Below are 11,310 nucleotides of genomic sequence, written 5' to 3'. Positions count from 1 at the left end.
CAGTCGATGGAGAGGTCAGAAATGGCACCTGCCAGCACCAGGCCAGCTAGGTAGAAGGGAAGTGAGAAGAAAATGGTGTCCCATCAACCTTTCCATCCCCGGAGAAAATTCCAACAGATCCCTGCCCTGCTAGCACATGTCCCAAAATTAGCCAATAGGTCTCTTTCATGTGTAACCCAGGCACTTTTCAAAATGCTGCCTCTGCACTGAGACTCGGAGCAAGGGACATTGTATGCACACCATTTAAGAGTGGAGTCTCAAGTTTCTTTCTGCCCTCTGGGTATCCCAGACATAAGTCCTATTGGTTTTCAAAGCCAGACATTATGGGTGCTCATCTTCCCAGTGTGGGTCCACCAGGCTGTTGGGCTTGGACCTCTTGTTCCTCAGAGAGGGTCTCTGTGGTCATGGTATCCCTCCTCCTTGTGGGTCACCACCCCAGGGGTGTGCATTCTGACTAGACCATGTCTCTATTCCTCCTACCTGTCGCACTGTGGCTTTCTCTTTATGTCCTTAGTCGTGTAAGGTCTGTTCTGCTAGTCGTCTGTTTTTTCTCAGGGATAGTAGCTCTACAGGTAGTTGAAGATTTTGGTGTGTCCATGGAAGGAAATAGGCTCACAATATTCGTATTCTGCCATGTTGATCCCCTCTCCTATGCAACATTTTCTTCATTCATTCATCCACCAGTGGACGCTTCTGTTGTTCCCATATCTTAGCTATTGTAAATAATGCTGCTGTGAACATGGGGGTGCATATATCTTTTCAAGTTTGTGTTTTGTTTTCTTCAGATAAATACCTGGAAGTGGAATTGCTGGACTATATAGTAGTTCTATTTTTAATTTTTAAGGAACCTCCATACTGTTTTCCAGAGTGGCTGTACCAATTTACATTCCCACCAACAGTGCATGAGGGTTTCCTTTTCTCCACATTCTCACCAACACTTGTTACTTCTTGGGTTTTTGGTAATAGCTCTTCTAACAGGTGTGAGATGTTATCTGCATTTCCCTGATAGTTACTGAAGTTCAGCATCTTCTCGTGTACCTGTTTGCCATCTGTGTATCTTCTTTGGGAAAATGTCTATTCAGATCCTCTGCTCATTTTTTAATTGGATTGCCTGGTTTTTTGCTATTGCTATTTTTTCTTATTGAAGTGTAGTTGATAGACAATATTACATTGGTTTCAGGCATAAAACATCGTGATTCAAAAATTAAATACATTACTAAATGCTCACTCTGATCAGCTGTCACACAAAGATACTACACTATTATTGACTATATTCCCTATCCTGTACTTTTATCCTTGTGATTAGTTTATTTTTGTGTTCTACTACTGAATTGTATGAGTTCCTTATATATTTTGGATATTAACCCCTTATCAGATTCATGATTTGCAAATAACTTCTCCCAATGTATTGTCATTGTTGATGGTTTCCTTTGCTGTGAAGAAGTTTTTAGCTTGATACGGTCCCAGTTGCTTATTTTTGCTTTCTCTGCTTTTGCTTTTGGTGTGTCAGATTTAAAATCATCTCCAAGACCTGTGTCAAGGAACTAACCACCTGTGTTTCCTTCTGGGAGTTTTGTGGTTTTAGGTCTTAAATTCAAGTCTTTAATCCATTTTGAATAATGTTTGCGTATGGTGTGAGATAGTGGTCCATTTTCATTCTTTTGCATGTGGCTGTCCAGTTTTCCCAGTACCATTTACTGAAAAGACTGTCCTTCCCGATTGTATATTCTTGCCTCCTTTGTTGTAAACGAATTGACCGTATATGAGTAGGTTTTTTTCTGAGCTCTCTATTCTATTTCGAGAGGCATTTCTTTAAATGAATATGCTGATATGGTTTTGTTCAGATGATTTTCCTATATCAAATTATCTGAAGGCCTAATGCTTTCTCTTTTTCCTAATTTTTTTTCTCTTTGGTGCTATTCATAAGGTTCTTCCCTCTCTTCCCTTTCTGTGTCATCTTTAGGCTGAGTTGATACAGTGAGTTTGACAAGTAAACTTGTCATTTGTGACAGGGTGATAAAGCATTATTATCTAAAGTTATTCCTATAGAAGCCTTTGGAAAACACTCACAGAATCTGCACTCGAAGAATTAGAGTTGGAAGGAGCCCTAAAAATAATTTCTAGGCAATACCTGTATTATTCCAGATGTGATCTTCAGAGGAAAAGATTATATGCTATAGAAATTCCCTTTTAAATTATTGTAGAATTTTAATAACGCTCATTTTCATAATGTTTTACAACAGAATGAAATCTTCTGTTGTAGTTTGTCAGGTGCTTCGTGCTCTGGGGAGACAGACAGGTGCTGCTCTGCCGTGTGGCCTTTGCACACAGAGAGTACAGTTGGGAAGTCCTCCCGCAGCCTTCTGGACTCCAGTTCTTTGACTTTCCTTGTGGTTCATGACCTTTACCCGGTGGTTTCTTCTGAAAATACTAATCTTATGTGCTGCTTTCAGTAAGTAGCACTTTGTAACCTCTAAAGCATTATGCAATGTAAACGATTATTATATTATTATGAAGGTGGTAGATCTTTGAACTGTACAATTGTAAATGCAGTCCAGTGTTTGCTTTTAATGCTTCTCAATCAATTTGTTCCTGAAAATTGTCAAGTCTGTACTTTATACTCCATTTCATCACTTTTCTGATGCTTATAACTGTTTTCTTTAAATTCAGCTCTGATGAACATACACCAGTAGAGGATGAAGAGCCAAAGAAAAGTACCACTTCATCTTCTACCTCAGGAGGTATTCTTTAAATACAGAGCTTTTCTTTATTGAGAAGTTACAAAATACATTTATAAATAGTTGAACATTAGACTTTGCTTTTACTCAAATTGCCTGTCATCTACTCCTTTTCAGTATTTCAAATATAATAAAATTGATACTCAGAAATTCTTCTTTAGAAGTTAGTTTTTTATTTCTGTTTTATGTAGAAGAAAAGAAGAAGAAGAAGAAATCCAGTCGTTCAAAAGAAAGGTCCAAGAAAAGGAGAAAGAAAAAATCATCTAAAAGAAAGCACAAGAAGTATTCTGACGATAGTGACAGTGACTCTGATTCTGAAACAGACTCCAGTGGTAAGAAAGGCAGCATCATTCTGCAAACCTTGCTTCAAACCAAGTTGTACTTCTTAAAGCTTATTTTAGAAGAAGGTTCTTAAAAACAACAATAAGGGACAAGATTTAACTTTATTTGCCTTATTGTTTTTTCTTTGGGCATTTTCCCTCCCTTGGGCTCTTCTGTCTCATGTCTGTGGAGATACAGCTTGGTCCCTGTGCTTAAGCTTAGCTCTTCAAAAGTGGAATAAAACTAATTATACTATAACCAATACCACTATACCATAATCAATACTTAGGCTATGAAACTCCCAAGACTTCCCCTTTGGGCAAACTCACCGGCCTTTGCTTTCAAACTTATTCTCATTCCCTGGCACATAAGCAGCCATGGGCTACCCCTAAAATAATTTATGGATATAGGATACCTCCATAAAACCCTAAACTTAACACCTCACCTTTTAAATATTACCAATCCTCAATGAGCATGTGACTGCTGGATATGTCTCTATCTACCAAGTACACAGCTGCTCCAGTTCTAATCCGCTTATGGCCTAACCTTACTATGACCCTCCATTACAAGGACCAAGGGGGAAGCCCCTTCCAACTAATAAATTTAAATAGTCTTTATGACTTCCAAATTAGTGAATATACAAAAATAACAGTTACAGGAAGAGCAGTCCAACTCTTCTGATCCTATTTAGACAATTTAACTCAGGCCTCCACTACTGACCTGCCTGTCTGGGGACCAATAACGTCCCACACTAAACTTAATTTTCAGGTACCACTTTGCATCAAGATTTCGAACTTCAGGCCAAAAGTTAGGAGAGTTTGAGGAGCACCTTTGTAACCTCACCTTAGAGATCAAGCCCTCAAACAGCCATGCCAATTATCGAGCCACTCAAGCAGCCCCCTTTTTTTTTTTCATGAAAACCTTCCTTATGGACCAATACATCAAAAAATATGCAGTCAGGATATTGCCAAGGCAGACCTGCCTCTTGTATCAATCTTTTTCCTTGGGAAATATGTTCCTACCTCACTCAACATGAATGCCTACTAGTCCCCACTTATGAAAATTCTTCTGAGTGGGTTCTAATAGATACCAAAAGGAATTTCATACAATGGGAAAACAAAACTTCTGGAGCAATCCACTACACACCTCAGGATCCTTTTTAATCCTTAACTGGAGTTGTATTAGTGGGGGCCCTATCCACCTGAGAAAATGAAAATAACAAGCTCACCCACTTATTTTCCATCAAAACCAACTTCTGCCTCAAAAAGCACGGAGTCTTTTTCTTATGCAGATTAAATACCTATTTGTGCCTCCCAGCTAATTGGACTGGGACCTGAACCCTAGTCCACCTGGCCCCAGACATTGACATAGTCCCCAATACCCAATCACTGACCATTCCTCTGTCCTTTCACGTAAGAGCTAAATGAGCTGTACAGCTCATTCCTCTCTTAATAGGCTTAGGAATCACCACGGCACTAAGCACTAGCATAGCTAGACTAACTATCTCACTGTCATATTACCAAAGTCTGTCCAAAGATTTTTCTGACACCTAGAATAAATTGCCCAGAGTATTACACCTGTTCAAATCAGACAGACTCCTTAGCAGCAGTCACTCTTCGAAATAGAAGAGGATCAGACCTCCTGACCACTGAAAAGGGAGGCTTGTGCCTCTTTCTAGATGAAGAATGCTGTTTTCATGCTAACCAATCTGGCCTAGTTACACTGTCCAAAAGCTTTCTGACTGTGCCTCCAGAATCTGACAACAACTATTGGAATCCTGGGGTCAACTGGTCCCGAATTTGGAACTAGGCATCCTGGTTGCTTCCCTTAGCAGGACCCTTGCTGATGCTTCTCCTAGCCCTCCTGTTTGGACCATGCTTACTAAATCTCTTAAATAAATTTGTTTCTTCCAGACTAAAGTCCATTGAGGCCAAAGTCCTGTTGTCACGAGGATTCAAACCATTACCAACTGATGAATTAGCTGTCTTCCTGGGACCCCTAGATGGGCAGCCTTACTATCCTAATCTCCACTATCCCAACAGTCAGCAAGCAGAAGGACCCAAATTACCACACCGTCCCTCACTAGCAGGAAGCAGCCAGAGCGGTCATCGCCCCTCATCCCAGTAATTTGGGTCCCAGATGCTTGAGGGGGGAATGTTAGGCAGAAAGACAGAAATGAGTGGGATGAAAAGGAGAGAGCACCCTCCAAAAATGGCTCAGGGAGTTGATTAGATAGAGCCAGAGAGTCAGAAATGACTCAGAGAGTTAATCAGATGAAGCCACAGGGTCCAAAAGTGACTCAGGAAGTGCCCAGGGTCCCCCCAGATAAGAAACATCAGAAGCACAGGCACAGCACAGCCTCTGTCCTCATTTCACCAATCAGAACAAGCCTAGAGAGCTGACAGCTGTCAATTACGGACCTCTCTGCCCTGCCAAAACCACATAAAAGAAGCCTCAGAATGAGGATCTGGGCCTGTCTCACCTTAGGCAGGCTCGCTCTGTTACTCTCTGCAGGGTGCACTGAAACTTACTTTGCTTTCTTGACTTCGGTTCTCGTCTCACTATATCTGACTTCCCTGAGACACTGAGTCTAGTTCCTTCCTTCCAAATACATCCACCACATGACAATCCAGAAAGCCATCACTTGTTGGCATAGGAAGAGATGAAACTTCATCTAGATAATGGTAAGGAAACTTAGGCCTTTACACCCACATATTTGGATCTTGGCTCAGCCCATTGCAGCCTGTGTGTTCATTTTCTATTGCTGTGTAACTACCACAAATTCAGCTGCTTAAACTAACACAAATTTATTATCTCATGGGTTCCCTGTGTCAGCAGCCTGGGCATGGCTTAACTGGTCCTCTGTTCAGAGTCTCATAGCCTGCAATCAAGGTGTCAGTTAGCCATAGCACGGAGAGCACAGAAACTCAACTGGGGAAGCATCCACTCCCAAGCTCACTCAGGTTGTTGGCAGAATTCATTTCCGTGTGGTTTTAGGACTGAGGTCCCCATTTGCTAGCTGCCTGTCTGCCAAGGGCCCCTCTCTGCTCCTAAGGGCTGCTTGAAGTTCCTTGCCATGTGGCCCACAGCACAGGCAATCTCACATCATGGGCACGTACTTCTTCTGAGCAGCAAGGGGGTCTCTTTCCCCAGCGTGCTCACGCAGCGTCTTGTATAAGGCAACATGATCACAGCAGTGACATTCCCATTACACTTGCCATATTCTGTTGGCGAGAAGCAAACCATAGGTCCCACTCACTCTCAACCTGGGGATGGTACAGGGAGTTATAGGTATCATGACAACTATAACTTATTTTTGAAAGGTTCAGGAGACAGAGAAGAAATATGACAACACTAACATCTCTTCAACCACAATGCTATTAGTGCATCTAACCTATATAACTACAATGCTATTACCACATCTAAAAATTTTTTTAATAATGTAATAATATCATCATCTATCTGGTCCATATTCAGATTTCCCAGTTGTTGCAAGTGTCTTTTGTGGTTATTTTTAGAATAGGTATCTAGTTCATGCTTTGTATTTGTGTTGCATTTAGATACTATGTCTCTTCAAGTTATTTTGATCTGTAACACATCTGTTTCCCACCTTGTTTCCCCATGACACTGGCTTTTTGAAAAGTTGTCTTGTAGATTGTCCCACCCCCTGGATTACTCTGTTAGTTTTATTATGGTGTCATTTAATTTGTTCCAATGTCCCCTGCTCAAATCAACTGCAGGGTAGATCTAGAAATGTAATTGAATCAATTGAGATTACACATTTTGACAAGAATACATCCTAAATATTGATGTTGTTTCTCCTTTATATATTTAAAAGTTGGTATTCTTTTAAAAATAAATCTTTCTTTTTACCTCTCCCCATATTTTCTCTCCCTTCCTCTCCCTCTCTTTCATTATGGACTCATGTGTTTTTAAGCCAGTGTATTCATTGGGTTTTTTTAAATTCTTTATTTCTATTCTTTTTGGTGGTCAAGTTGTCCCACGTTTTGCTAACAGAAACCCCTTTAAACTGTTTCTGATTCCTTTTGGCATGACCGCATTGGTCTTTGAGCATATACTTGTTTTCTGGAACAGAAAAATTTCCTGAGTAACTCTTACACTTTTCTTGCCCTCAACCTGAAATCAGCCATTTCACCAAGGAACCCTGATTCTTTCAGTAGGAAATAGTATCTTGAAACCAATACCTTGGCATAAATAAATTACTTTAGAACATGCCAGTACTCACATTTTAATGATATATATTTTGAAACCAAAATACACAGCACTCTTTGGTGCTGTGACCCAGGTGCTTTCCAACGTGCTGGTAAATGACATTGCCTAGACATGTAAGGCCCCTACCTGATCCCCTTCTGCCCCAGGAGTTAACTTACATTCCTTCCCTTCCAAAAGTTGGCACCCACGAGCCTTAGCCTCTGGACAGCCTGACGCTGTGAAAGACTTGGCCACGCAAAGCTGTCAAAACCTCACCCAAATAAAACTTGTATGTTCTACCGCCACCTTGTGGTCATATATTTTTCCTTGGTCAGCCCAGAAATCCCTTGAAAAGGTACCAACTCATTTTTCTGGTTTACTTCAGGTAGCTCTAGTTAACAAATTACCTAGATCCCACTGGATAGCTGGACAGTTAACTTATTATTAGAATAAGGAATAAGAATTTACACATAAAATGACTGTGGTCTTCACCTTCCTGGTTTGGACTGATTATTGAAGGTATCACTAATTATCTATAGTTAATTAATCATCTAGGTCCCCCTATATATCTATAGTACTAGCTCATTATTGCAAAAGAAATAAGAATTTAGATTTAAGAAGGTCTTTTTTAGCTTCCAAATATTCCTAATATATCTAGTATTCGTAGTTATTTCTAGATATCTCCTGTAAACTAATTACCTGTGTGCCACTATTCATCTCAGGTTTATGAATTCTTTCAACATGAAATAAAAAGTTAGGTTGAGAAGTATATGTTTTCCAATTCAAGGCTTCATCTCCTTACACTAATATTCTTTAGGTAATTACTTACCTAAGTACATTATTCATCTACATTATTAACTCATTCACCCACCAGGAGAAAAAGAATTTACTGTCCAAAAGACCCTACATTTAAGCTCCTAACTTGCATTACTTATTCTATATATCTCTACATAAGGACACTGAGTGCCAATATCCATAGCACAAAATCATGATTCCAACAAGAATTAAGACTAATATTATTTTGTCAAAAAATACACATAAATAACTGCTTTGTAAACCACTTTTAAGCATACAGTTCAGTGGCATTAAGTACACTGATACCGTTTTGCAACCATCACCACCATCCATCTCCAGAACTCTTTTACCTTCCCAGGCTGAAACCCCTTACCCACTAAATACTAACTCCCCAACACAACTTCTCCCAGCCCCTGGGAACTACCATATTCCACTTTCTGTCTCTATAAATGGAATCATACAATATTTGTCCTTTTGTGTCTGACTTATTTCACTTAGCTTAATGTCTTCAAGGTTCATCCCTGTGGTAGCATGTGTCAGAATTTCCTTCCTTTTTAAGGATGAGTAATATTCTATTGTATGTATATACCACATTTTGTTTACCCATTCACCTATCAATGGACATTTGGGTTGTTTCCATCTTTTGGCTACTGTGAGTACTGCTGCTATGAACATGTTTATACAAGTATCTGCTCAAGTCCCTGCTCTCAGTTGTTTAGGTTACATATCCAGAAGTGGAACTGCTGGATCATATGGTAGCTCTGTTTCATTTTTTGAGGAACCACCATACTGTTCTCCACAGTGACTGCACCATTTACATTCCCACCAGTAATGCACAAGGTTCCAATTTCTCCACTTCCTTGCCAATGCTTCTCATTTTCTATTTTGTTGCTAATAGCCTTCCCTGCTAGGTGTGAAGTGGTATCTCATTGTGGTTTTGATTAAAACCAGCATTTAAGGAGAATGTTTTTAGACTTCTGGCTTCAAGTATTTATTCTGCTTTTACATGGTTATTCCTATTTTACTCTTACCTAAGTAAACTGTCATTATCTACATTGCTAACTGAATATTCAAAAAATAAGAAGTGAAAAGAGTATGTTTTCCAGTGTCCTACAGTCAAACCGTTCTAGATATCTGGTAAACTAGTTACCTGGTACTACTAATTATCCATACTACTGATGCATAATTTCCATGAGAAATAATAAGAATTTGGGGTTGAAAATACTGCGCTTTCCATCTTTTGGCTACAGCTACTTATCTACAGTTGTCTGTAGTTAGCTAGTTATCTGGTTACCAGTAGTTATCCATAGTACTAAATCTTTATTCCTACAAGAGATAAGAATTATTGTTGTGAGGAATGGTTTTTCAACTTCCAGATTTATAGATTCCTGATTTTCTCTAGCAATCCACAGTAAACAAATTACCTAAGTCCTGTAGTTATCTATGGTCTGACTCATTATTGCAAAAAGAAACTACTTAGTGTTGAGACAATGGGTTTTCAGCTTCATGGCTTCAAATTATTGTTTTAGGGATATCTAGTTGCCCCAGTTAAATAAATAGGTGCTACTACTTACTGATAATAACTCATTATTGTCACAAGAAATAAAAGTCACAGTTGAGAATAATGGTTTTCTTAGCAGCTCCAGTGCCGTGATCTCTTTTGTCCTCTACAGATACGAAGTCTACCATGGTATCAGTAACTGTAACCGGGGGAGCCCTCGAAGAGGGTCAATGGTCCGAAACCTGAGCAGGAAGCCGCTGAAGGAGAAGGCCACGTTGGCGCCGGGACCCTGGCCCCATGGACAAGAACCAGAAGGGCGGCGGCGGCAGGGACAAGGAGTCCCCACAGCAGCAGCTGGAGCTGGCCCACACGGCCACCGAGGGTCCACAGCCCAGGAACAGGCAGCAGCACTTCTACCGAAACCCGTTCACTGGGTTTGCAACTGAAGGAGCTGGAGAGCGTCTTCCAACGCACTCAATACCCCGATGTGTTCGCTCGGTTAGCGAGCGGCTTGCTCTGGAGGCACCCAGTTCTCTAGGACCCAAGGGCTAGGCCTCGGCCGTCCCGGGACGCCTTTTGCTCTCTCCCAGGTCTCTTTCCCTCCCCTCCAGAGCCAAAGCTACTGAGGGGGCTGTAGGCCGCTGGGATCTGCCAGCCTGTGAACTCTGAGGTGGGGGCCGATGCCTACGGGGCGTCGAGGTAAATATTTTCATGCAGTATATAAAGGAATCCTGTCAGGAGACTTTGGCAACGCTCCTGTTTTTGTTAAGTAACGTTGTATTGGATCAGAATTGAATCATGGTGAGGCACCATTGTGCAAGTGCAGGTTTAGATCTTGCCCTTATTTAAAATGTTGGTAATTTTGGTTGTGGAATGTTTTGTGCACTAGTCTTGATTTTTAAATAACATTAAAATGATTAATCTTGAGTACTGAGTTTTTCAGCACTCCCTTAAATTCTGCACAAAAAGGGAAATTGTTGCTAAAAGCCTGGCGCTGGGTATTACAGAAATGTGTGCTGGGGCATATAAAATTGAAAACAAGCATGAGATGAAATTTACATTGTAATCTCATTTCATCCACAACTCTGAATACTGGATATTTGTGGTTTTTCTCCCTCAGAAAGGAGTTTGCAATACCTATGGGTGTGACTGAAGCCAGCAAGCCCAGCAGTAAACCTGAAAAGAGTGATTAATCAGGCAGGGCAGCAATTCTAAAACCCGTTGTAGGATTTGGGCACTTTTGTTCTAGATGTTCTCAAGTTGTTGTTTTTGTTTTTTCCATGTTTGGGAACTAAGTTTTGAACTTTGAGAACTTCGGTGAGTGGAAATAGAATAAACCTCAGTTTATGGAAACTGCCCATTATCAAAAGGAACATGATTTCCTAAAGGAAACAAAATTTTGGGAACCAAACTGCTTCTCCTATACTTTGTGTAAAATCAAATATAAATAAAGTTCAACTCCTTCTAACACCGGTATGTATGTTTCACAGAGCATTTTTGTGTTGAGTCTTGGTGGGGCTCAGTCTGATCTGGGAAGTGAATGCACATTAAAACTCCAAGGACCTAGGTTATGATAGGGTTCAACTGTATTAAATTACTTAAAATATTCAAAACTAGGCATAAGTTAGCTCAATAAGTGACTTTATCAAATTCAGGCATGTGTTTAGGGAATAATTCACACACAGAGAACACACTATGTGAGTGACTAAAGTCTGTTCAGTTATGCTGAGACTGCTGCAGGGT

General features: G+C 40.3%; 1 long non-coding RNA gene across 2 annotated transcripts; it reads left to right on the top strand.

Annotated features, from left to right (window-relative positions):
• Positions 1-1,934: 1,934 nt before the first annotated feature.
• LOC130681959 (uncharacterized) lies at positions 1,935-11,030 on the top strand. Of its 2 annotated transcripts, none has more exons than XR_008995237.1 (3): positions 1,935-2,741; positions 2,930-3,070; positions 4,973-7,563. It is a non-coding gene; the product is annotated as an uncharacterized LOC130681959 (long non-coding RNA). The 2 variants fall into 2 exon arrangements; XR_008995236.1 differs by lacking the exon at positions 4,973-7,563 and adding an exon at positions 9,740-11,030 and having other exon boundaries at positions 1,936-2,741.
• The last annotated feature ends 280 nt before the right edge of the window (positions 11,031-11,310 follow it).

Source organism: Manis pentadactyla, chromosome X (genome assembly GCF_030020395.1).
Source record: "Manis pentadactyla isolate mManPen7 chromosome X, mManPen7.hap1, whole genome shotgun sequence".
In the NCBI taxonomy this organism is placed as follows: Eukaryota; Metazoa; Chordata; class Mammalia; order Pholidota; family Manidae; genus Manis; species Manis pentadactyla.
The sequence above is the reverse complement of the archived record's forward strand: the minus strand, read 5'-3'. Positions and strand labels throughout refer to the sequence as shown.